The sequence below is a fragment of the Lathyrus oleraceus genome, chromosome 1, assembly GCF_024323335.1.
Source record: "Lathyrus oleraceus cultivar Zhongwan6 chromosome 1, CAAS_Psat_ZW6_1.0, whole genome shotgun sequence".
Taxonomy (NCBI): domain Eukaryota; kingdom Viridiplantae; phylum Streptophyta; class Magnoliopsida; order Fabales; family Fabaceae; genus Lathyrus; species Lathyrus oleraceus.
Window position 1 is genome coordinate 19,225,123 of NC_066579.1, and position 23,896 is coordinate 19,249,018.

At 36.4% G+C, this 23,896-nt stretch overlaps 1 non-coding gene and 1 pseudogene across 1 annotated transcript; both read right to left on the bottom strand.

Annotated features, from left to right (window-relative positions):
* Window positions 1-21,705: 21,705 nt before the first annotated feature.
* Window positions 21,706-23,597, bottom strand: LOC127087811 (uncharacterized; annotated as a pseudogene).
* On the bottom strand, window positions 23,268-23,345 carry LOC127116789 (small nucleolar RNA snoR28). The gene has a single exon (XR_007801577.1). It is a non-coding gene; the product is annotated as a small nucleolar RNA snoR28 (small nucleolar RNA).
* Window positions 23,598-23,896: the final 299 nt, after the last annotated feature.

Consider the following 23,896-nt stretch of genomic DNA (forward strand, 5'->3'; position numbering starts at 1 on the left):
TTTATTTTAATTTTAACCTTAGACAGCGCTTTCTTTTAAAAGCGCTGTCTAAGATGCGCTGTTAAAAGTGATTTTTGGCGTAGTGCAACTTCAACATGCCATGACTTTATGCTCAAGCGTCCAAATGCAACCTTTCTTGGCACATTGTAATCTTTGTTATGAAGTTAACATATTGAACATGGTGACTTGAAACTGAAGAAATCACCATGGTCCGAATTTGAACTTCACTAATTCTGAATTACAAGCCAAATTACCACGTGTTTTGGACCTAAACATGTTTAACCAAATCTACAAAAGTTAATTGACCCATGAAACGCATGATTTGGATGAGTTTTGATGGATTGCAAGTCAAAATTTTCACACATTTTGATCAAATTCATTTTGCAAGAAATAAGCTTGATTCCACATATATTTGGATCCAAACACATTTCTTATAAACAGAGGAAGCTACTGCATTCATTTCCAAGCTTTTGAGAGCCAAGAAATCCTTGCTTCAATATGAAATTTTCTAGAAAAATTCAACTATTATGTTTTGAATTCCAACTTGTTTTAATCCAATTTCTTGATTTCGTTAGCACCTTTAATCTTCTCTAAAGCTTTTGCAACAATTCCCAAGCTCTAGGATCTTTTGAAGTGCTCTGACCAGATCGAGCTTTATCAACTTTTGATCACCATTTAGACAAGGTAGTTATGAGCATAATTTGAACTCAAATAAGTTACCATAATATAGTCATTCACTATATGATGTTTTCCCCTAACTTATCTAGTGTTGATTGATCGTGTTCATCATTCAATTTTAATTTTTATGGATTGCTTACTTCTGAAACTTCTATGAAATTCCCCATGCTTAGTTTAGATAAATGAATTTAAAGAATGAGGTTGAATTCGTGATAAGGAAGCGATCATAATGGTGGTAGTCTCATGCTCTGCATTTACCAAATGATGAAACTCCGATGAAGAACCATCGGGGAAGATGACCGAAGTTCATCTCAGATTATCTGATTTTAGAGACACGCTAGACCTTTGAAATGTTTTGATTGGTCCAATTTGAATTAGATCACGTGTTTTATTTTGATTAATTTCCATCGTACGCCCTAACCTGAGGATTGTTGGAGCTGTCACGTCAATTAATGAGGCTTGATCCAAAGCTCCGTGTTTTTTTTGTTTTTTTTTATTTTAAATTGCATTTTCTTTGAAAATTCATCTTTTATTAGAAAAATCCCAAAATAATTTCTAAAATTCTCTTTTATTTTTCTTCATCTGATTTTCATTTTTTCACATTTTACTTTCTTGATTTTCTATTTTTCTTGAATTTTATCTTTTTTCCTTTGTTTTAATTCGTTTAAAAATACTTTTAGGCATTTAAATTTTTTGAAAAATTATTTTATGTTTCTTATTTTATTTTCAACCTTCTATAATTTTCTTGGTTATTTATTTGGTGTTTTGAAGGACTTTATGGATTTTTTGTTTTATTCCCCTTTTAAAATTCATTTTAAAAATGTTTTTAATGTATTTTATTTTATTTTATTTTATTGCATTTTATATTTGTTTGACCTTTGTTGACTTCTGTTGGCCTAGGATCTCAGTTGATTTGATCATATGTCTCATCAAACTCAATGGATCTTGGGTGTTGATGGGGGTGAAAACCCTAATCCACCAAAATGGATGATTGATTTTGATGATGACTGCCTTTGATTCAATTTGGATGTGATCTATCTTACCCTCTTCTCCTTCATCCCCTTCTCTTCCTTTTTATTTTAATCAATTGGATGGTTTGTGTCCATCTTGATCATGATGTGTGAATTGGTGCTTGATGAACTTTCATCATTTCAAATCTACCTCCCAAGATCATGGATCATTTAAGGTACTTTGGATTAATGCACAAGTTTGTCCTAAGTACTATGAAGTATGAATTAATGTAACTGGTCACTCTCCTAGCTGTTGTGCTTGATCAATTCTCTTTTCCTTTTTTGTGTGACATGGCTTTAGGAGAATTACTTTCATATCATTTCTCTAGCATGTATTAACATAAACACTATCATTGATCGGCCTCAAATAGTTGTGACTTTTACATAAGTCCAATTATGATTGATTAAATTGCTAAATTTATCCCGAAAGCAAGTCATTTTCATAAGTGAGATTGTAAGTCTCCTACTCCTAATGGTATTGCATGAAAAAATATTGTTTCCTGTTCACTTATGAGAGCTAGTGGCATACTTGCTGATTTTATCCAAGTTAGAACCATTCTTGTAGGTGATGTGGAGGTCCATATTTCCATACTTGTGGGTGAATAGTTGAGTGTTCTCCAAAAAATGACCAATCATCTTTCTCTTCTTGATAATTAACATCACTTATTAACATATTATTATATTAATTTTACTTTAATCTCATTTGTCTTATGCTCTTTATTCTTTTATCATTTACTTCATGCTTTTATTTTTAGCATATCATATCATATTATTTGTGCTTATATTATTTATTCTTTGTCCATTTTGATTTCTCTTTCTTTCAAAGACACTAATAAAGGAAAAACCTCTAAAAATGGTTCTCTTGATTCATGGACTTGTGGTTATTGTCCTTAGCATTGTTGTGGAGTTATGGACTTAGAATTAGGATCTTGACCCTTGCTTTAGAAGCTTGTGATTTGAGACCTTGGGATTCATCTGGTACCTTTGACTTTAGACTCCTTTTGAATACTTGGCTTGGCTACTTAAGTTTCATCTGATACATGGATTATCCTTTGCTTATTTGGCTTGCTTCACGATTAATCCAAAGGAAGGAATTCTTGTTTGACTTATGTCATAAAGATTGTTATATCTTGGTTAGGTATTTCCTCCTTAGCTTTTACTTTACGATCTAGGATAGTTTTTTCTTTTCCTCTCCTACTTTAATTTTCAAAATCTTCTCTCTTTTTCAAAACTTTCTTATTTTCAATCTTGAACCACTTTCTTAATAAAGCTTGACTTTTGTCAAATGATTTTCAAAACCTTTTTCTTAATAAATGCTAATACGTCTTAAGCATATTCAAACCAATTTCGAAAGACAAAAAATGCATAACTCATTCAAACTATTTTATGCCCCTTTGTGCACCTTTTCTTTTAAAACTTTTCTCAACGTTTAGACATGAGTCATTTCCATAATTGAGATGTAATTCTCTTATCCCCATAGTATTGATGATAATTATTTTCCATCCAAGAGAGCTAGTGGCATACTTGTTGATTTTTATCCAAGTTTGAGCCTTTCTCTATGATGATGTAAAGTTCTTATACTTGTGGGTGACTAGTTGAGTATTCTTCTTAAAATGAAAAAATGTATTTTCAGTAAAATGAATCAAAACAAACACCTTTGATATTTTTATCAGGAACTACGAGGTTTTGATCTTCCATTGCACTTTGTTAGTATGTATGCATGAGACTCAAGAAGTCTTGGCAAACACAAAAATTATAAAAAAACATTTATTTTCTCATTTATCCAATCTTTTGCAAACAACACCATTTTAAAGCCAAAATGCACATATTTTCAAAGAGGTTCCTATAGAGTACTATAGATTTTTAGGGTGCTAGTACCTTCCCTTTGTATAACCAACCCCCGGACCTTATCTCTTTTTATTAGTGTTATTTTAAAACTTTTTTGGGGTTTGTTCGTACTTTTTCCCTTTCCTTTGGAAATAATAAAAGCGTGGGGACGACTCTTGCTTTGTGAGTTAAGTTAATCAATAATTTAATCTCAAAACTTTTATCGCTACAGAAAAGTGGCAACTCTGTTGGGGAGTAGTCCTTAGTGAGTTTAACCTATCTTTATTTATCTGTGTATATTATGTTTGATGTTGTTATTATTGTTTGTTCTGTCTGGGTGCTTGGTGATCTTTGTGTGGTGAGATAAGTCATATACTCGTACTTGAGTGATCTTATAATAGGAGGGTGGTATAGTCTTGTTTGGCTTACGTGGAGTTAATCCTTAATGATTTGACTTGAGATCCCTCGCTCAGTGGAGGCCCTTTTGGGATTAATGATGTCTTACGAGTAGTCATAATTGGCATTACTTTTTCTGACCTAGGAGCCCGAGAAGCTAAGGACCTTAGAACCCTTAACCCATCTTGGCCTTTTAGGGTGTAGTGCAGTGGCAATTAAGGTGTAGACTTGAATTAGTTATTTCGTGATACTACACTCGGACGAGTTTCTCTTGAGAATATTATTGGTTGGCGAGTAGTCGCTTAAGACAATAATATCAAAAAGATGGAATTATGACTCTGGGAATTTTTTAGAACCTTGTTCTACAGGTGATTATACCCTTAGTACATACCTTGTGGGTTGGTTCTTACCCTTGGCTCCATGCTCGTGACTCCAAACCTTTGGACCTTGCACGTGTGCCTTATGTGATATTGTTTGGGGTTATTGCATCATGCACTCATTGCATTCATGAGCATTTCTCTCAGTTTCTAAGGAACTTAGAGATTCTATTTACAAACATCGCAAATATTTTAACCATGGATATTGAAAGAAGGAATACTCGGAAATACAGTTTCAGATGTCCTGATCTTAAGAAATTGAGAAAGATATCATCTTTTATGGATGATCCTAAGGATTTCAGAGACCGTTTTAGAAGACTTTTGTATGTTCTATCTACTGATGTTGAAGATGGTCTTCTTTGTACTCTGGTCCAATTCTACGATCCCGTCTACCGGTGCTTCCTTTCCCTGATTATCAGTTGTTGCCTACCATGGAGGAGTATGCTTATCTTTTAGGTATACTCGTTTCTGATATGGTTCCTTTTAGTGGTTTCGAAGGGATTATGGAATCTCGGGTTATTATTGGAATTATTCATCTGAAAAAATCTGACGTAGACGTTAATATCATTGTCAAAGGAGGTATCAGAGGCTTGACTTCAAAATTTATGATTGAGAAAGCCTTTTATTTTTATAATGTTGGTAGCATGGTGGCCTTTGAAACTATTATGGCCTTACTCATCTATGGTTTGGTCTTGTTTCCCAATATTGACAATTTTGTTGATGTTAATGCCATCAGAATCTTTTTGGTTGGGAATCATGTTCCAACTTTTCTTGGTGACACCTATTTCTCCATTCATAATAGGACTTCTAAGGGAAACAAGACTATTTTTTGTTATGCACCTTTGTTGTACAAGTGGTTTATTGCGGACTTGTTGCAGTCTCATATCTTCAAAGAAAACAAGGGTTGTTTAAGGTGGTATCAAAGACTGATGTCTCTCACTAATGATGACATCACTTGGTATTCTTCTGTTTACGATGATGTCGAGATTATTGATAGTTGTGGGTGAAGGAGAAGGGAGATCCAAAACGCAGCGGAATTTAAAATTTCTTCTTTAATGATCCTTACGAATGGGCATGATCAGTGATAGAATTATTACCTCTTGTGGCGATTGTAACCTTTGATGCAGACCTATGGAGCGATCACGAACGTTGAACGATAACAACGCCTCTACTCAGTCCACACGAACGGATTCCTTCAATCTCAGTGCTAGCTGCTACGAATGAAGGCTTTGAGTGTGTGTGAGAGAGAGAGAAACAAAATTGCAACTGCACTAATGCTTCTACACAAGGGTTCTATTTATAAAACCACTTATGTGGGTTGCAAGCTAAAAATCCCACTCAAGTGTATATGGCCCATATCTTATAATATGCCAAATCACTTAAGCGCGTGGTACCTTACTATATTTCGTATTCTACTTAAGTACACCGTACATTACGCTATTCCTTAGTTACTCTATCTCTCATCAATCCGTCCTTTGTGTGTGACCCTGTAGGTTTTCGCGACACTGGCAATCATATTAAATCACGTATTTAACATAATAAACAGTGAGCGGTATCTAGCAACACATCATTGCTACCCAAGACACGAAAATATCATGTGATCTGGCAAATCCTTCTGTGATAATAATTATGTGTATAATTATCCTTTTGCCCTTATGTCTATATTGAACACAAGGCATAGATCGTGTCATCCTTGTCCAGTTCAATATTGGGCCCATAGACATTTATCCTGTTACGCAGGATGGGCAAATTCCATCTAGGTCACTCATGTCCCTTAGCATGCTTCGTGGAGTACCCATCAACTGTCTTTATGGTCATCCAGTTACGGACAACGTTTGATCAACAATAAGGCACTCGACTCTACATCTAGGGTCCATAGTGGTTTCAGGTCGAAGGGTGGTATACACCATTATCACCATGAGAATAACTTATGACACTTTGCATAACATTCTATATAGTATTCTCATAGCGGGTCAATCCAGTATAAATATTACTCTTAATATTCATACCTATGTTTAAGACTTGATAACTCCTTATCCATGATCCATGAGATGTGATCATCAGTCTATATACATAATAGTCTTAATGCTTTAATGTTATCCCACTTCACAATAAAGCTCGACTACAGATACTTTAAGAATAGTATCCTTATGTTTAATGTGATCTCATGATTAAGTCACACTTGATACATTAAACGGACTATCTATTCTAGGGACTTTATTAAACAAACATAATAAAGAAAAAGCCTTTTATTATTAATAAATCATTCGATACAAGTACCAAAATTATTGGCCTCTAGGGCTTACACCAACAGTGGGGAGTTTTCGAATGTGCCTCTTCTTGGTACACAAGAAGGAATCAACTACAATCTGACTTAGTAAGACATCAACTTGGGTTCGCTGTGAGGGACAAACCTAATAACACTTTGTTAGAAGGTTTATTTTTCCAAGAAGGGAAAGACACTCAAGGATTGAAGGCTAAGATTGTGCATGCTTGGCAAAATATTCATAGGAAAGGAAAAAGTGAGCTTAGGTTTAAGAATTGTGTAGCCTTGGAGTCTTACACTAGTTGGGTGAAGAAGAGAGCAAAATAATTCAAGATGCCTTACACTTATGAGAGACCTATGTCTTTAGTAATGGTCAAATCACCCACTATTCATATTAAAGGAATAGAGGATTTGCAAGAAGCTTTGGATAGGATGAAGCAAGAGAAGGATGCTTGGGAAGACAAGTTTAGCGCTTCGAACCTCGAGAAGATAGGATTGCAGAAGAAGTTGAAGGAAAAGGATAACTTGATATAGTTGCTTAAGCAGCGTGCCATGAAGAGATCAAGAGACCAAGAGTATTTATTTTCCTCTAACACTTCATCATCTACTCATCTTCCTACTTTCTGTGTTTATAAATGCATTATAGATCAACTCGTGATGGAGAAGGATGCCATGAAAAGCAACTATGAAAGAGAGGTCAAAAGACTTCACAAGAAGTATCAACTTGGATTTGGGTCATTATCAGATATGATTCCATATATCTAATTTATTTTCGCTTATGTTTTAGGATTATTGAGATTGTATTTCAGATTGTAATCCTTTTCATTATTAATAAAATGAGATTTTCAGTATTTCAAAATGTTTTATTTCCTTTATGATGTTTGCAATTTGCTTTATATTTTAAAGTTCCTTAAAAACTTTGCATTTGCATTTGCATATCAAGCATAATGTTGCATCTTGGTCTTGCTTTGTGTGAGTTTTCCAGGTGTCTTATTGCTTCCTTTTCTTGGTCTTCATTCAGACAAGTTGTCTCAACAGTACAACACTCATGCTAATCAACTAAAAAAGATGGGTCGTTTAGAACAAAAGAATCATGAACTTCGTGAAGAAGTGATTACTTTGAGAGAAAGCTTTGAAAGACTCACTGCTATGATGGAAGTTTTGGCAGTTGCTTAGAATCACCCTCCTCATTCTCCTCCTTCTCAAACTCCGCTTCAGAGGACTATGATTTCTGAAATCACTTATGTGCCCATTTTTGTGAGTCCAGTCAGTGCTCCGCAACACCAAATGCCTTCTGGTTTCCCTTTAGGTATGCCTTCTCACTTTGTGCCAGAAGGATATCAGCCAACTGTTGAAGTTCCCGTTTCTCAACCGGTTATGTCTGTACCACCTCCCGTGGTCCATGTTGCTCCCTATGTGGAAAAGCCTATTTTCCACGTTGATCAGAGTGAAACTGTGTGTGTCTATGAAAGGATGGATGAATTTCAAGATCAGTTTCAAGCTATGCAGAAGGAGATTCAAGCTTTGAGAGAAAGAGAATTATTTTGGAAGAATGCTCATGATTTGTGCTTAGTTCACAATGTGAAGATTTCGTATAAGTTCAAAATTTCAGATTTCAAGAAATATAAGGGTAACTCTTATCCTTTGATTCATTTGGTGATGTATGCTCGCAAGATGTCGACTGAAATTGATAACCATCAACTATTGATTCATTACTTTCAAGATAGTTTGATTGATGTTGCTTTAAAGTGGTACATGGGACTTGACAACACCCAGATTTGTAGTTTCAACGATCTAGGTGAAGCTTTTGTTCGCCAATACAAGTATAATGTTGACATGGCACCAAACTAAGATTAAATTTGTGTTATGTCTCAAAAGGATAAGGAAACTTTCAAAGAGTACTCACAAAGATGGCGCGAGATTGCCGCGCAAGTCAATTTTCTGCTAGAAGATAAAGAGATGTCAAAGTTGTTTTTGAAGAATCTGAGTTAGTTTTACTATGCTTCAGTTGTTCAAGTAGCACTCAATCATCAACCATGTTTTCAACAACGTACTCATCAACATAATCAATATAACCGTGTCCCGGGACAAGTGCAATTTGATCCAATTCTAATATCCTATGTGGAATTACTTCCTAGGTTGATACAAAAGAATTTGGTACAGACTAGAACTCTATCAGCTATTTCAAAGGAACTTCCATGGTAGTATAAACTTGTTCATCATTGTGCATTCCATCAAGGAGCACCCGATCATTATATTGAAAACGGTTTTGATTTGAAAGCCGAGGTGAGAAGACTAATGCAAAGTGGTATTTTGTCTTTTGAAGACTCTGGTCCTAATGTGCAAGTCAATCTGTTGCCTAAGCATGGTGGTGAAACTGTGAATATGGTCGAGGGATGTCCTGGAAAGTATCGTGTTTTTTATGTCAATTTGATTAGAAGATCCTTGGTCGAGATGGATGCAACTTTGTACGAGCTGAGTTGTTATGAGCAATCATGTTTCTTGCCGTATCTGTTCAAGAAACCCTTAAGGGTATGTTATGGTAAAGAGAGATTTGCAAGAGATGTTGGATCAAAATCTTATTCAGATTACAAGATATAGAGATGATGATAAGCATGAGGTGAATGTCATAGCTCCCTATTTCAATATCCTAGAACCAGATGTGATTGCCTATAATAGTCAAATGTCTGGTGTTTCTCCTTTGTTTATTCGTTTGGCGGGTCCTACACCCTATGAATCTGACAGAGTTGTTCCTTACAAGTACAATGCTACCATGTTAGAAGATGGAAAGTATATCCACATTCCTTCCCTTTCTTCTGTTGTGAATATTGCCAATGTAAGTGGTGTGACCCGAAGTGGTCAAGTATTTGCTTCTGTGGCTCCTAAAATAATTGAAGATGCTTCAGTGGGTAAGCAAACTCAAGTGGAAACTCTTGTTATGAAGTTTGGCCAGTTCAGTGGTGTGAACCAGAAATTTGATCATGATGAAGTGATAATATTGATTAAGAGAAGTGAATTTAATATGGTGGATCAATTATTGTATACCCCGTAAGAAATATATGTCCTATCTTTGTTGATGAATTCGGAAGATCATATAGAGGCTTTACAGAAGGTCTTAGAGCAATCATATGTGGATCACGATGTAACAATTGGTTAGTTCGATGGAATTATCACCAACATTATTGCATGTAACAACCTAAGCTTCAGTGATGAAGAATTGCCTGAGCAAGGGAGGAATCATAACCTGGCTCTGCATATTTCTATGATTTATCAAGAAGATGCTCTATCCAATGTGTTGGTTGACATTGGCTCTTCTCTGAATGTTATGTCGAAGTCTACTCTGTCTAAGCTCTCTTATCAAGGTGCTCCGATGAGGTTTAGTGGGGTTGTTGTGAAAGCCTTTGATGGCTCGAAGAAAACCATGATTGGAGTGGTTGATCTCCCATTGAGGATAGGTTTGTGTTTATTTTAGTTACGTTCTAAGTGATGGATATCCATCCTGCCTATAGTTGTCTTTTGGGTCATCTATGGATTCACGAAGCTCGGGCAGTGATGCCAACTCTCCATCAGAAGTTGAAATTTGTGAAGAATGGAAAGTTAGTAATTATGGGTAGTGAGAAGGTCATGTTGGTGAGTCATCTCTCTTCATTTTCGTAAATTGATGTTGATAAAGCTGTAGGAACTCCGTTACAAGCTCTTTATGTCGTTGATAATGTTGTTAAGAAGAATGGGACATCCATGACTTCTTTGAAAAACACCCAACAAGTTGTGAAGAGTGGTCAATCTGTAGGATGGGGCCAAGTTGTTGAACTTACAGAGAACAAAAATAGATTTGGATTAGGCTTTTATCCAGGTTTAACCCATAGAGTTTTGAAGCATATTCAAGAAGTTTTTCACTGTGCTGGTTTCATCCACTTCAAAGATCAATTTGCTGCTACAATCCTGGAAGATGAATAAGAGCAAAAAGTGTTGAACTTTGTGACACACAAATTAATGTGCTAGAATTGGATTATTGTTGATGTTCCCTCTGTTATTCACTTGCCAAACTAATATGTTCTTATTATTTTCAAAAAAATCCTTTCATTATGTCCAAGGTGAAAGTGAATCTATGTGAGCTTTATTTCAAATTTTATCATCATTAATAAAATGTTATTTTGTTTATCCATATTACATTTTCTCTTTTTGCTTTTTTCTGAAAAATGGTAACATAAAAAAACCAAGATAATAATCACTTTTTATATCTGCATCACAATGTATATTTATTTATTCATATTCTAAAATCAAGCATAAAATCATTGTGCAGATTGATTGTTAAACCCATTGAAAATAATGACCTTATGCTCTCTCCAGACTTTGAATTCCCTGTGTTTGAAATGGAAGAAGAGGATGCTGAAGAGATTCCTGATTAGATTTATCGTTTGCTTGAGCATGAGGAGAAGACCATTCGGCCTTATAAAGAGCCATCGGAAGTGATTAATTCGGGTTCTGGAGAGAACAAGAAAGAAGTTAAGATTGGGGCACTGCTTTGTCCAGATGTAAAGAAAAGGATGGTAGAGCTTCTTAGAGAATATATGGATGTACTTTCTTGGCCTTATCAAGATATATCAGGTCTTGGTACCGATATTGTAAAGCATAGATTACCATTGAAGCCATAGTGTCCGTCAGTTAAACAGAAATTGAGAAGGACTTATCCTGATATGATTGTTAAGATCAAATAGGAGGTTCAGAAGCAAATTAACGTTGGTTTCCTTGTTACTTATGAGTACCCCCAATGGGTGACCAACATTGTGCCTATTCCAAATAAGGATGACAAAGTTTGGATGTGTGTTGATTATAAAATTTGAACAAAGCTAGCCTAAAGGGTGATTTTCCTCTACCACACATTGACATGCTGGTAGATAATACAGCTGAGTTCAATGTCTTCTCCTTTATGGATGGTTTCTCCAATTATAATCAGATCAAGATAGCACCCGAGCACATGGAAAATACAACATTTATTACACCCCGGGGAATATTCTGTTATAGAGTGATGCCTTTCTATTTAAAGAATGTTGATGCAACGTACTAGAAAGTCATGTCTACTCTTTTCCATGATATGATGCATAAAGAGATAAAGATATATGTCAATGATATGATTTCTAATTCGAAGACTGAAGAAGAGCATGTTGAGTATTTGTTGAAGTTGTTTCAGTGTTTGAGATAGTTTAAACTCCGCTTGAATCATAGTAAGTGTACTTTTGGTGTCCGTTCAAGAAAGTTGTTGGGTTTCAACTTCATCCAGAAAGGTATTGAGGTAGATCCTGATAAAGTCAGAGCTATTCAAGATATGCCTACACCAAAGACAGAAAAGCAAGTCATAAGATTCCTTAGGCGTCTGAATTACATCTCCAGGTTTATATCTCACATGACATCCACATCTGGGCCAATCTTCAAGTTTCTCCGAAAAGATAAAGGTTATGTTTGGACAGAAGACTTCCAGAAAGCTTTTGACAACATCAAGGAGTATCTGCTTGAACCTTCTATCTTGCCTCCTCTAGTGAAAGGAAGATCGTTGATCATGTACTTAATTGTGTTAGAAGAGTCCATGGGTTGTGTACTTGGACAGCAAAATGAAACTGGTAGAAAGGAGCATGTCATCTACTATCCGAGTATAAAATTTACGGATTGTGAGTATAGGTACTCCATGCTTGAGAAGACTTGTTGTGCTTTAGCCTGGAATGCCAAACGCCTACGCTAGTATATGATTAATCATACTACTTAGTTGATATCCAAAATGGACCCAATCAAGTATACTTTTGAAAAACCTGCTTTGATTGGGAGGATTGCTCGTTGGCATATACTGTTATCTGAATATGATATTGAGTACCGTACTTAGAAGGCGATTAAAGGGAGTATTCTTGCATATCATTTGGCTCACCATCCAATTGATGATTGTCATTCTATCAGGTTTGACTTCCCTGATGAAGATGTTATGTACTTAAAAGCTAAAGATTATGATGAACCATTGCCTAAAGAAGGACCAGAGCCTGGATCTCGGTGGGGTTAGTGTTTGATGAAGCTGTTAATGCCTATGGTAATGGAATTGGGGCAATCACCATTACTCCTCAGGGTTATCATATCCCTTTCATTGCAAGGTTGATGCTTGATTATACGAACAACATGGCAGAATATGAAGCTTATATCATGGGTCTTGAAGAAGCCATTGATTTGAGAATTAAGATTTTTGATGTATATGGAGATTCAACCTTGGTGGTTAATCAGATTAAAGGAGAATGGGAAACTCGTCAACCTGGTTTGATCCCTTACAAAGATTATGTAAGGTGGTTGTTGACTTTCTTCAACAAAGTTGAGTTTCACCATATACCTCGTGAAGAAAATCAGATGGAAGATGCTTTGGCTACTTTGTCTTTTATGTATAAAGTAAATCGTTGGAATGACACATCCAATATCAGAATTATACGCCTTGATAGGCCTACTCATGTGTTTGCAATAGAAGAATTCATAGATGATAAGCCTCAATATCATGATATCAAGTATTTCCTCCTAAGTCGGGAGTACCCGCTTGGGGCATCCAGTAAAGATAAGAAGACTTTGAGAAGACTGACTGGCAATTTCTTTCTGAATGAAGATGTGTTGTACAAGAGAAACTTTGACATGGTCTTGCTCAGATTTGTGGATAAACCCGAAGTAGACATGTTAATGCAAGAAGTTCATGGAGGATCCTTTGGTACCGATGCCAATGGACATGCAATGGCTAAAAAGATGTTAATGGCAGGTTACTATTGGCTGACAATGGAATCTGATTGCTTAAATATGTGAAGAAGTGCCATAAATGTCAGATGTATGCTGATAAGATTCATATGCCTCCAACTCTTCTAAATGTTATTTCATCCCCGTGGCCTTTCTCTATATGGGGAATTGACATGATTGGTATGATTGAACCCAAAGCTTCGAATGGACGTCATTTCATTTTTGTGGTTGTTGATTACTTCACCAAATGGGTTAAACCAGCATCTTATGATAATATAACCAAGCAAGTTGTGGTCAAGTTTATCAAGAATCATACTATTTACTGATATGGTGTTCTGAGTAATATCGTCACTGATAATGGGTTGAACTTAAACAATAAGATGATGAAAGAGCTTTGCGACGACTTCAAGATTGAGCATCATAACTCTTCTCCTTACATACCCAAGATAACTGGGGTTGTTGAAGTTGCAAATAAGAATATTAAGAAGATTATCTAGAAGATGGTTGTGACATATATGGATGTAAGTTAGGAATAAGCCTAAGAGGGGGGGGGGGGGGGGTTGAATTAGGACTTTAGAAATTTATTCGGATTTTATGGATAAAGGTTCTTTTCTTTTCTGGAAAGGTATGATATTGAAAGCGATAAATAACAGAAAGTAAAGAACCCCAGGAATTATACTGGTTTCCCTCACAACTTGAGAGTACTCCAGTCCCCTTATAATGTGTAAGAGATTTTATTATTGTTAGATCTCCTAAAGCAAGCCTCTAACTAAGTAATCAAGAACAACCCTCTTGAAAACTTAACTCACAAGAAAAGAAAACAATTCTTCCTTTGCTTGACACTTATATCCAACAATCTTGGATAATAAGTAATACACCTAAAACCAAACAATCCTTGGTACTTAAGATTTTACAAAGTAATTGAATGAATATTTGAATATTTGTATTTCAATTTGCAAAATCTCTATACATTCATTTTCTTCTTCTCTTTCAATATGAAAGTTCAAAATAAAATAATCTCTAAATGCTCAAGAGTACTTTTGAAGAAAATGATATGAAAATTCTTTTTCAAAAGTATCTTAATATGAAAAATAGATGAAAATGAATGTATAGAGATTTTGCAAATTGATTTGAAAGAGGTGAAATTTGTAATGAAAATATAAGGATTATTTATAGTATGAATGCATCCCTTAAATCATAACATGACGATGGTTAGAATGGAAATCAGAGATTTGATGATGAAAAGATGCAAGCTTTTGCCATGAAGAGTCATGATGAATTGGTGCAAAGAATGGTGAAATAATTTTTCAGATTTTTCAAAAAAATTCCAGCATCAATCGATTGACACACATAACCAATCGATTGACATAAGCAAAATATTGAAAAAATACACTAGGATCAATCGGTTTACATACAACACCAATCGATTGGTCCAACTTTAAAAACGAAAAATTCTAAAACAAAAAGTTTGATCAATCGATTGTAGTATGGCATCAATCGATTGACATGGCCAAAACATTGAAAAAATTTCTAAGTCAAAAAACTTTTGAACATGCAATTTTTAAACATTATTTTAAAACAAATAATCATGATAGAAAAAGTTTAGAGTGATCATTTTAATGTATGATAAAACTTTTGAGCACTAGGAGTATATTGTCAAGAATTCCATATACCTTTACTAGATCCATGAAAAACTTGAGCAATGTTGAAATGATCTTATTTTTCCATTTTTTTATTATGAAGAGCTTGATATGTTATCTTCATCAAAATCTTGTAGGAAGCTTGTCTTCACATTCCCCCCCTTTTTGATGATGACAACCAATTTGAAGCTTAAACTCATACTCCCCCTATCTTCTTAGAAATGATCACATACAAAACTCCCTTTGCATTAAGCAACACAAGCAAAACACGTATGCAAACATCTTCCCCCCCTTTGTCATAATCAAAAAGAAGGGAAAAGAGACACAATAATATCTAAGAGAAAATTAAGCATTAAACCACACAAACGATGTCTAAATATTACAACACAAAGAACCAAATAAGTCATGCAGAACATAAAATAAGGATGATAAAAACAGAATTAAAACATAATAAAGTCATAAAACACCATAAGATAGCCAATCACTGATTGTTGTTCCTATCATTAGACCCACCACCTTGATAGCTACCACCTTGATAACCACCACCTTGATAACCACTACCTTGAAAACCAGCTTGAGACAACTCCCAACGATCCATTCTCGACGATAAATGACCAATCTTGGTCATAACATCCGTGTGAAATCCTTGTAGATAGTCCATTATCATTTGGTTGGAAGGTTGATCCGGTTGAGCTTCTGTAGGCGGGTTAAACTCATTATCACTGTGGGCTTCTTGTTGAGGTTCTTCATCTTCATTGTCCAGGTAGTTTATCTCATGAGTCTGTTGATTGAAAATGACTCCCATCTTCCTATTTACCTGCTTGATACTTATCATGAAATAAGGTTTTTCCATTGAGAAGCACATCTCATTTTCCAGGTTAATGTTGAAATGTCGGAAAATTTTGGTCAAGAAATGAGCATATGGTAGACCCTCGGCAGGTTCGTCATGAGACATCATATGTGACAGGATTGTATGTCCCCAATCAACACGAAAATGAGTTTTGATGGTATATAGAAGCATAATTTCCGGATCTGTTATAGTGCAGTGATTAGAAAATCTAGGCACAATAACATATACCAGAAAATAATGCAATATTATATCATCAATAGAAAACTTTGTGGGGGACCAGTAGACACGCTCCGGGCTATCTCCTCCAAAACTCTTCTTCCTCTTGTTATAAAACTGATGCTCTGACAACCGACTCGAACTATAGTAAAAAGCATGTTTGCTATAGTTTTTCCATGGAGCTTTTGTCCTAAGAAATTTGTGACCACCAGTAGGGATTTCAAAAATAGCACATATATCAGATGCAATTAAGGAGATTGGGACTCCCTTCACCACAGATGTTAATTTCCCTTTCTTCTTCACCATGTTGGAGTAGAACACCTTAACCAATTCAGGGTAAAAATTTGTATTGTAACCAATGAGGTCACTCAAACCCAATTCCTCAAAGACAGTTGGAAAGGTAAACACATCATCAAGAAAAGACACGAAAGTACTATACTTAGGCTTCATGATTTTCTTTTGGAAGAAATAAGTCTCATACCTTTTCTGTTGACTATTTGTAGTGAAAAGTCTTGATAAATCTAGGGGGCCTCTAGAACTAGAAGCCTTGCCTTTTCCTTTGCCTTTGGATGAAAGTTGAGATGCCATGAATGTTGCTTGGAGTGATAATCAAGAGATAAAGCAAAAACCTTTGAAGAGAAGTGAATAGTCATGAATGCTGAATTTTTGCTTGAAGAGGGATGTGGTTTTATGGTGGTGGAGTGTAGTAATGGGAAGGATCAAATAGTTGGACCAAGAAAAATAAAAGGCAATGAAAGGAAATAAAGTGACATAAAGAATAGGAGAATCTTGGTAAATGGCATTTACTTGAAAATAAGAAAAGGAGAAAGAATAGCAGAAAAAAGAGGTAAAGGACAAAATAAGAGTAAATGCAATATGAAGAGTGTATCAGTAAATGAAATCAAAAATCATATGGCAACAATTAAAGAGAGGAGAAAATTGGAAGGGAATCATGCGCATGCTGAACATATAAAACAAAAAATTTAGTGGACCAATCGATTGACATGCAAGGACCAATCGATTGGCATGGTGAAAAAGTTGAAAAAATAACGGGGACCAATCGATTGATGTTAGAGATACAATCGATTAGTTAATTTTTTTTTATAAAGAATTAAAAAAAATAGGGAACCAATCGATTGATTCAAAGATGTAATCGATTGTAAGAACTTTCTGTAAAATAAAATTTGAGAAATTAAGAGGGACCAATCGATTGACACCCTACCATCAATCGATTGACACCAAATAAAATTTGAAAAATACTTAAATTAACGTATAAACAATCATACTTATCATAATAAAAACATTTTTAAGAGCTGTAAACAATTAATTACTAAATATTATAAGAAAGAGTGCACCTTTTAAATTTTGATGTTATTTTGATGAGTTATATATCACACTCATCTAGAATCCTAAGTTCCCTTCGAATTTTGTAAAATGGTTCTCGCGCCAAAGGTTTTATGAAGATGTCGGAAAGTTGATTATGAGTATCCACAAATGTGACTTCGACATCTCCTTGAATCACATGATCACAAAGAAAATGATGTTTAATATCAATATGTTTGATTCTTGAGTGCATGGCCGGATTCTTTGTAATGTTTATCGCACTTGTGTTGTCACAAAGAAGAGGAATGCATCCAAGATCGAGTCCGTAGTCACGAAGTTGTTGCTTAAGCCAAAGTATTTGAGTGCAACAACTACCTGCTGCTATGTATTCCGCTTCGGCAGTGCTTAGAGCAACACACACTTGTTTCTTGCAAGCCCGTGATACTAATGCATTTCCAAGGATGTGACATGTACCACTAGTACTTTTTCGATCAGTTTTACATCCTGCATAATCAGCATCAGAATAACTAACTAATTTGCAAATACTACCTTTAGGATACCATAGGCCTACATTTGTTGTTCCCTTGAGATACTTCATGATCCTCTTAACAGCGGTGGTGTGTGATTCCTTCGGTTTTGCTTGAAAATGAGCACAAAGACACACACTGAACATAATATCAGGACGACTTGCCGTCAAATAAAGTAAGGAACCAATCATACCTCGATACTTTATTATATCAATTGAAACACCTGATTCATCTTGATCAATATAAGATCTGGATTCCATCGGAGTAGACATTGCCTTGCAACTATCTATGTCGAATCTTTTTAACAACTCTTTGCAGTACTTTGATTGGTTGATGAAGATGCCATCCTTCAGTTGCTTAATTTGAAGTCCAAGAAAATAGTTTATCTTACCCATCATGAACATCTCGAATTCTCCTTGCATCATTGATGAAAATTCTTCACACATATCCTTGTTTGTTGAGTCGAATATGATGTCGTCAACGTAGACTTGAACCAATAAAGTGTTACCTTTAATTTTATTAATAAACAAGTGAAGCGCCGTGAAAAATACAGAGTCGCCACCGGATTTTATTTATTCCAAAGGAAAGGGGAAATAGCGATAAAACCCCAAATGATAGAAATGGTCTCGCAACCAAGAGCGGATTCGGAAGTCGGTTATGCAAAGGGAAGGTATTAGCACCCCTCACATCCATGGTATTCCATGGGAACCACTTGCTCGTATCAAATGCGTATGGATGTTTATTTATCTGTATGTTGCTTGCTATCAGGAGTGAGATGAGAGATGAGATGGAAGAGAAGATAAGTTTTAAGTTAGTGTGCTCGCCAAGGATTTGGGCCCTTGTGCCTACGTATCCCCATACGTGCAATAGGGAAGTCAGAGCTTCGTAGTTCGGCTCAAAAATGCCATATTTGTTTGGTTGTTTTTACTGAACAATATTGACGTTCGCGCGGTACTGTTCAATTGCTTGTATACTCTGTCATGGGAGCAGAAAGTATTTGCTTGTTTGCGGTAAAATGGATACGCTTGGTTCACACTTTAGCAGTTAAACATTACTTGCTCACACATGGGGGCTTAAGCTTCGTTCATGGTAGAACGGAAGTAACACGTCCTTATTGAAAGGTTTTGAATAGAGTGCACTAAGGCAAAAGATGGTTTGATTGGTTAGGGTCGATTTTATGCATGGAGACAAGCATTAGACCCTTGGCTAGATACAGTCAACGGTCCAATAACTCGGGAGTTGAGAGGACAAGTTATCCTAACTACTCTTTTTCGTCCAAAAGAGATTTGATTATGAAAGGAGTTTGGCAAGTTTAATCGTTGGAACTTAGAGGGAGACAAGTCTTTAACCCTTGACTAAGTACAATCAACAATCAAAGTACTTGGGAATCGAGAGGACAATGGAGTCCTAACTATTCTTTTTCTTCCTCATAGCGCCTAGATTTAACTTGTTTGAATGATTAGATGTTTTAAGGGGGAAATTCAAGTGTCGGGTCCTCAGGCTAGGTACGGCCGACAACCCAATTACTTGAATGTTGTGTACAAACACGTACACCCCATTTGCATTCCAATTTGTTATGAAAATGTTTTGAAAATGGAACTTGACGTTGAATCAAGTGTTTGCATTTATTATGAAAATAGTGAGTGAAGAATGGAGGTGAGAGATAGAATGAAGTTGAGAAGAGAATGGAGAAGAGATGTAAATGATGGATCTTGGAGTGAATGGAGAATGCTTGACGTTGGATCAAGCATTAACGTTGCAATGGTGTGAGTTTTTATTAGGAAAATAACTTGACGTTGGATCAAGTTTCTTTTGTTTCTTTTGAAAATGCTTTGTTTATCGTTTTGTGTTTTATCTTTGATTATTAACATGCATAGTAAACTAGCTAGAAAGCAATAAATCTAAGCTATTACATGAGTAAGGGGAGGGGGGACATTTAACCCACAATGGGGGGAACTCACACAATACAACACAAAGACATGAGGAGAAAACTACATTTTACAAAAAAAATAAAAGAATAACTTGTAGGATGGTTTGGATCTCTCATTCACATGCCACCACAAAAAAAATACTATGGTTAGTATGCATTAATAAAATGGAATTTAAATGTTAATTCAAGTGAATGATATGGTATGATCATAATATGATGCGGTGTAGTGGTGATGATGAACAAACATATACCAAATCAAATTAAAACGGAAACTTCAATTTAGCCATTAATCATAAACAAAAAAAATAACCAAGTCAAAATGAGATTAATCGCGTACATGAGACTTAACATGGCAAATCAAATGAAATTCTAAACATGGCATGGTTAATCACATGAAGATTAATTCTGGAAAATTAAGAAACTAAACACAATATGTAAAAACGATTAAACCTAATTTCTAACTAATTACCTAATTAAACATGCATTAAGCTAATTATCCCTAAGATTATGTTAATTCCTAATTAAAAACTAAGAATTAAATCTAATATTCCTATCAAGATTAACAAATAGCATCAAAATAAATCGCAAAAAAATGAGATTAATAAACTCTAATCATGAATTAACTAGAAATTAGGAAGAAAGTCATGGGCCTAATCAACAGGAGGGTTTAACAGAAAGGATATGGTGATGTTCAGCAAGTGTAACCTAAAGCCCAATCCCGAGGCCCAATCAAAATCCAGTGTGGCAACCAAGGAGTGACACTGGAATTGGCCACGGATGCCATTGTAATTAGCGGCGCGACAGTGGATTCTCGAAGCACGACGGTGACGTCGACCTCGTGTTAAACGTCGCGAGCTACCAATGATACTTAATGCTGAAGATGGACCTTAAAAACAACACAGCTTCCGGCGCCACCGCGGTTATATGCTCTGCCGGACCGGAGGCGGTCCTTGGCGGCGACGGTGGATTAAACTCAAAGGAATCCTATGTACTAACCGACTCAAGGTGTCGATCATGAATACGACGGCAAAATCTCTACTTCCTTCCAGAGTTTCTCACATCGGCGAGAGATAATCGGAAATCCTAAAACAAAAAACCTACGTCCGTCGCCGATCTCCTAAAATCGGAGCTGCGGGAATTACGGCTAAGTCATATACATATTTTCTACATCATGGCGGTAATAGAATGAAAGGAGAGGGGATTTGAAACTCACCTTGTCGGAGATTATGGTTGCGCCGACGAACTCTCTATTTCCAGGTGAGAAATCTTGTTTGGAATTCTCTTTGCTTCACGTGTCTCCTCCGTCTTCCTTCTTCTGTATGAATGCGAAGCAATCTTCTTCTCCTCTAATCTCCAGTCTAAGGAAATAACTTCTTCTTAAGATGCGCCTATGATTCGTTGTATCAGAGAGGATGATGAAGGTTAAAGCTCAACTGATTAAAGCTTCTGGTGTTGAAGCTCTAACAGTTACGGTAATGGAGAGCGTATAGTGAGGAATTGGGAGGGAGCTGTGAGAATCACGTGTGATTGAGAGTGATGAAGATTGTGAGATTCTAGCCCTGAAATAGTGAGAGGAGGAGTGAATTTATAGAGTGCGGGTTTGGATTGAATGGAGGATTGGAGTTAGGCTAGAAGTTTGTTAGATTAAACTCACTGAGTTGATCACAGACTCAGTTAGTTATTGGATACTTACTCAGTTAGTTATATGATTGTAACTTGGTTAGTGATGAATGTAGAAAGAAAAAAACGTGAATGGCTGGTTTAATAAGTTTACAAAGGAATGAGTTAGCAGCAGGGTCCAAACTCAGTTAATCCTAATTCTATTATTTATTTTGAATGAAAGTTATTTAGGTTTGTATTTTATTTTTAGTGTTAATTTTGGTAGCCTTCTGATGTGAACTGTTATTACTGCAGGGACATGGAATCATCGCTGATGCTGCAACTCGAGTTAGATCACTCATTGTCGTCGTATGCACTGCCGTAACATGTGATTCACTTGATGCTTACAGGTTAATGTTGATATGATGAACGCTACTTGCGGCTTTGTTAGCGTTCGTGAGGGGATGGGGTTTAGTGGTTGTAATTCCGAATGCGGGGCCATCGCCGATTAGTCAAACCAGCGACAAGTTAAAGCATGGTAAGTAATAGTAAGGCCATCATTCGAAGAAGGTTGTAACGGTTGAATAGAAGGCTCATGCCTACAAAGAGCCGGTGGTTGTCCACCATAGCCATGACCAGTAGGAACCCCACTCTTATGGCAAAGTAGTCTGGTCTTTGCATGACGCAACCATGAGACTGGAAGACGCTTTATTTCCTCCACCTTTAAGTGTCGATCATTGCAGACGGGGGTGGTCTTTAACACAACGTCGTCGTCTCCTCCTTCGATCTTCAAATTCGACACATTGCCAGCCTAATGGTCTGTTCAGACTCACTGCCTATAGTCTTCCCAAAGACCTCACAAACAGAAAAATGGATCGACGCTTATTGTTTTCAGTGCAAAATTACATCAATGGAATTACTAAAAATAATTTCCAAAGGTTGTGTACTATTATCCACCGACGTGCGAATCACAGCAAGATTGATACTGAGATCGGAAGCTTTGACAGGAGTCTCAAGGCGCGAGTCGTTCTTGATGTTCATGTGACGAAACTCGATACGTTTGGATCTGTGGGTTTGTATGCAGTGGTTCTATTGTGCTTCTGGTTTGGCTGCATTACAATAGGGTTTTGGCCATGTTTCTGGCATTGGTGTGCTGCAATACTATGATGTATAATGGATTTGGTCTGTTGGCTTGGGATTCCTAGTGTGAAGTTTTCCTCTGCCGGTTGGGCCACCCCAGATTTCACCAACAACGCAGTCAAGTTCTTTGGTGAGAAAACTTTATACTTCACCTTCCTAGGGGGTGCAAGGAAAACTTATGCAAGTTACGACTCATCTGAGGTGCATTTTGAACTGCTTCTTCCCTTGTGGTATCATCTTTGCATTCTTGTTTTAGAATTGACTGTGCTGCCTAGTTATTGAAACCAACATCACCGGCTTTCCAACTGCCATAATTTCCACATGGATCGCTGAGGTAATGATGAAAGTCGGTGTTTTTATCCCATCCTTCAAACAGGAGAGAGGCCCCAAACGGACGGAGACCACCAAATTATGTGTAACCTTGTTTGGTGTCTCAAAGAGATTGAACCACACTGTTCAACCGACATTGGCTCTTGGTGAGTAACATTGTGCTTGGATCCTGGAAGTATGGATTAGGATGTTAGCATCATACATAATCCCAACAACAATTCATGCAACCTGATCATCCATCTTGTGTATATTTGCAACTAGTTGATGGCTTGTCGGTAGCTGAGATTGTGCAATTTTAAGATTTTTCTCTTTGTATTCAACATCTTCATCTGTATCAAAGTCTGATTACTTGCTGATGTTCCAGTATTCATCATCATCACTCTCATTAGAATCCTCTCTTTCATCATCAATATCAGCTAGGCGTTTGAAACTGTGCCAATGGATGTCGTATTCATATTCACACAAGAAAACATCATCTCCCTCATTGCTAGCTTTGGCATACTCCTTAAGGGTCATGATATAGCAATGTCTAAGGACATATCCCATCTCAATATTTGAAGAATCATTGGTCCGATATAGCCCCTTGCTCAAGTTATGTGGTTGTCGTCCGACAGAAGTCTCCTCTTGGATTATATACCACTGTACCCGACACCAATAGCTGTCGTCCACGTCTTTCCATATACTCTCAATACGAGCAGCCCACAAATCCCTTGAATGAAGCTTCTGACCTGGGTTCATTGGCTTATTTTCTAGGTCTGTGCTTATCAACCAAGCATGCCCTTGCTCCCATCAAGAGAAATGAAATTATGTTGCAGAAAGCTTTTCTTCTCCTCAGCCGTTAACGCATACCCAACAACAATTTTCTGTCCCAAAAAACGGTGTCGCACCAACCTCATATTTCTCCATTACTTCTTCTGAAAATTCTTCATGTTTTCGTTCAGGCTTGAAGAAAGGAAGCTTCATATGCCAACTGCTGCATGTTTGTATGGTTTCACTTTTATACTAGGAATGACGATGCAAGGCTGCTATGCGTTTTA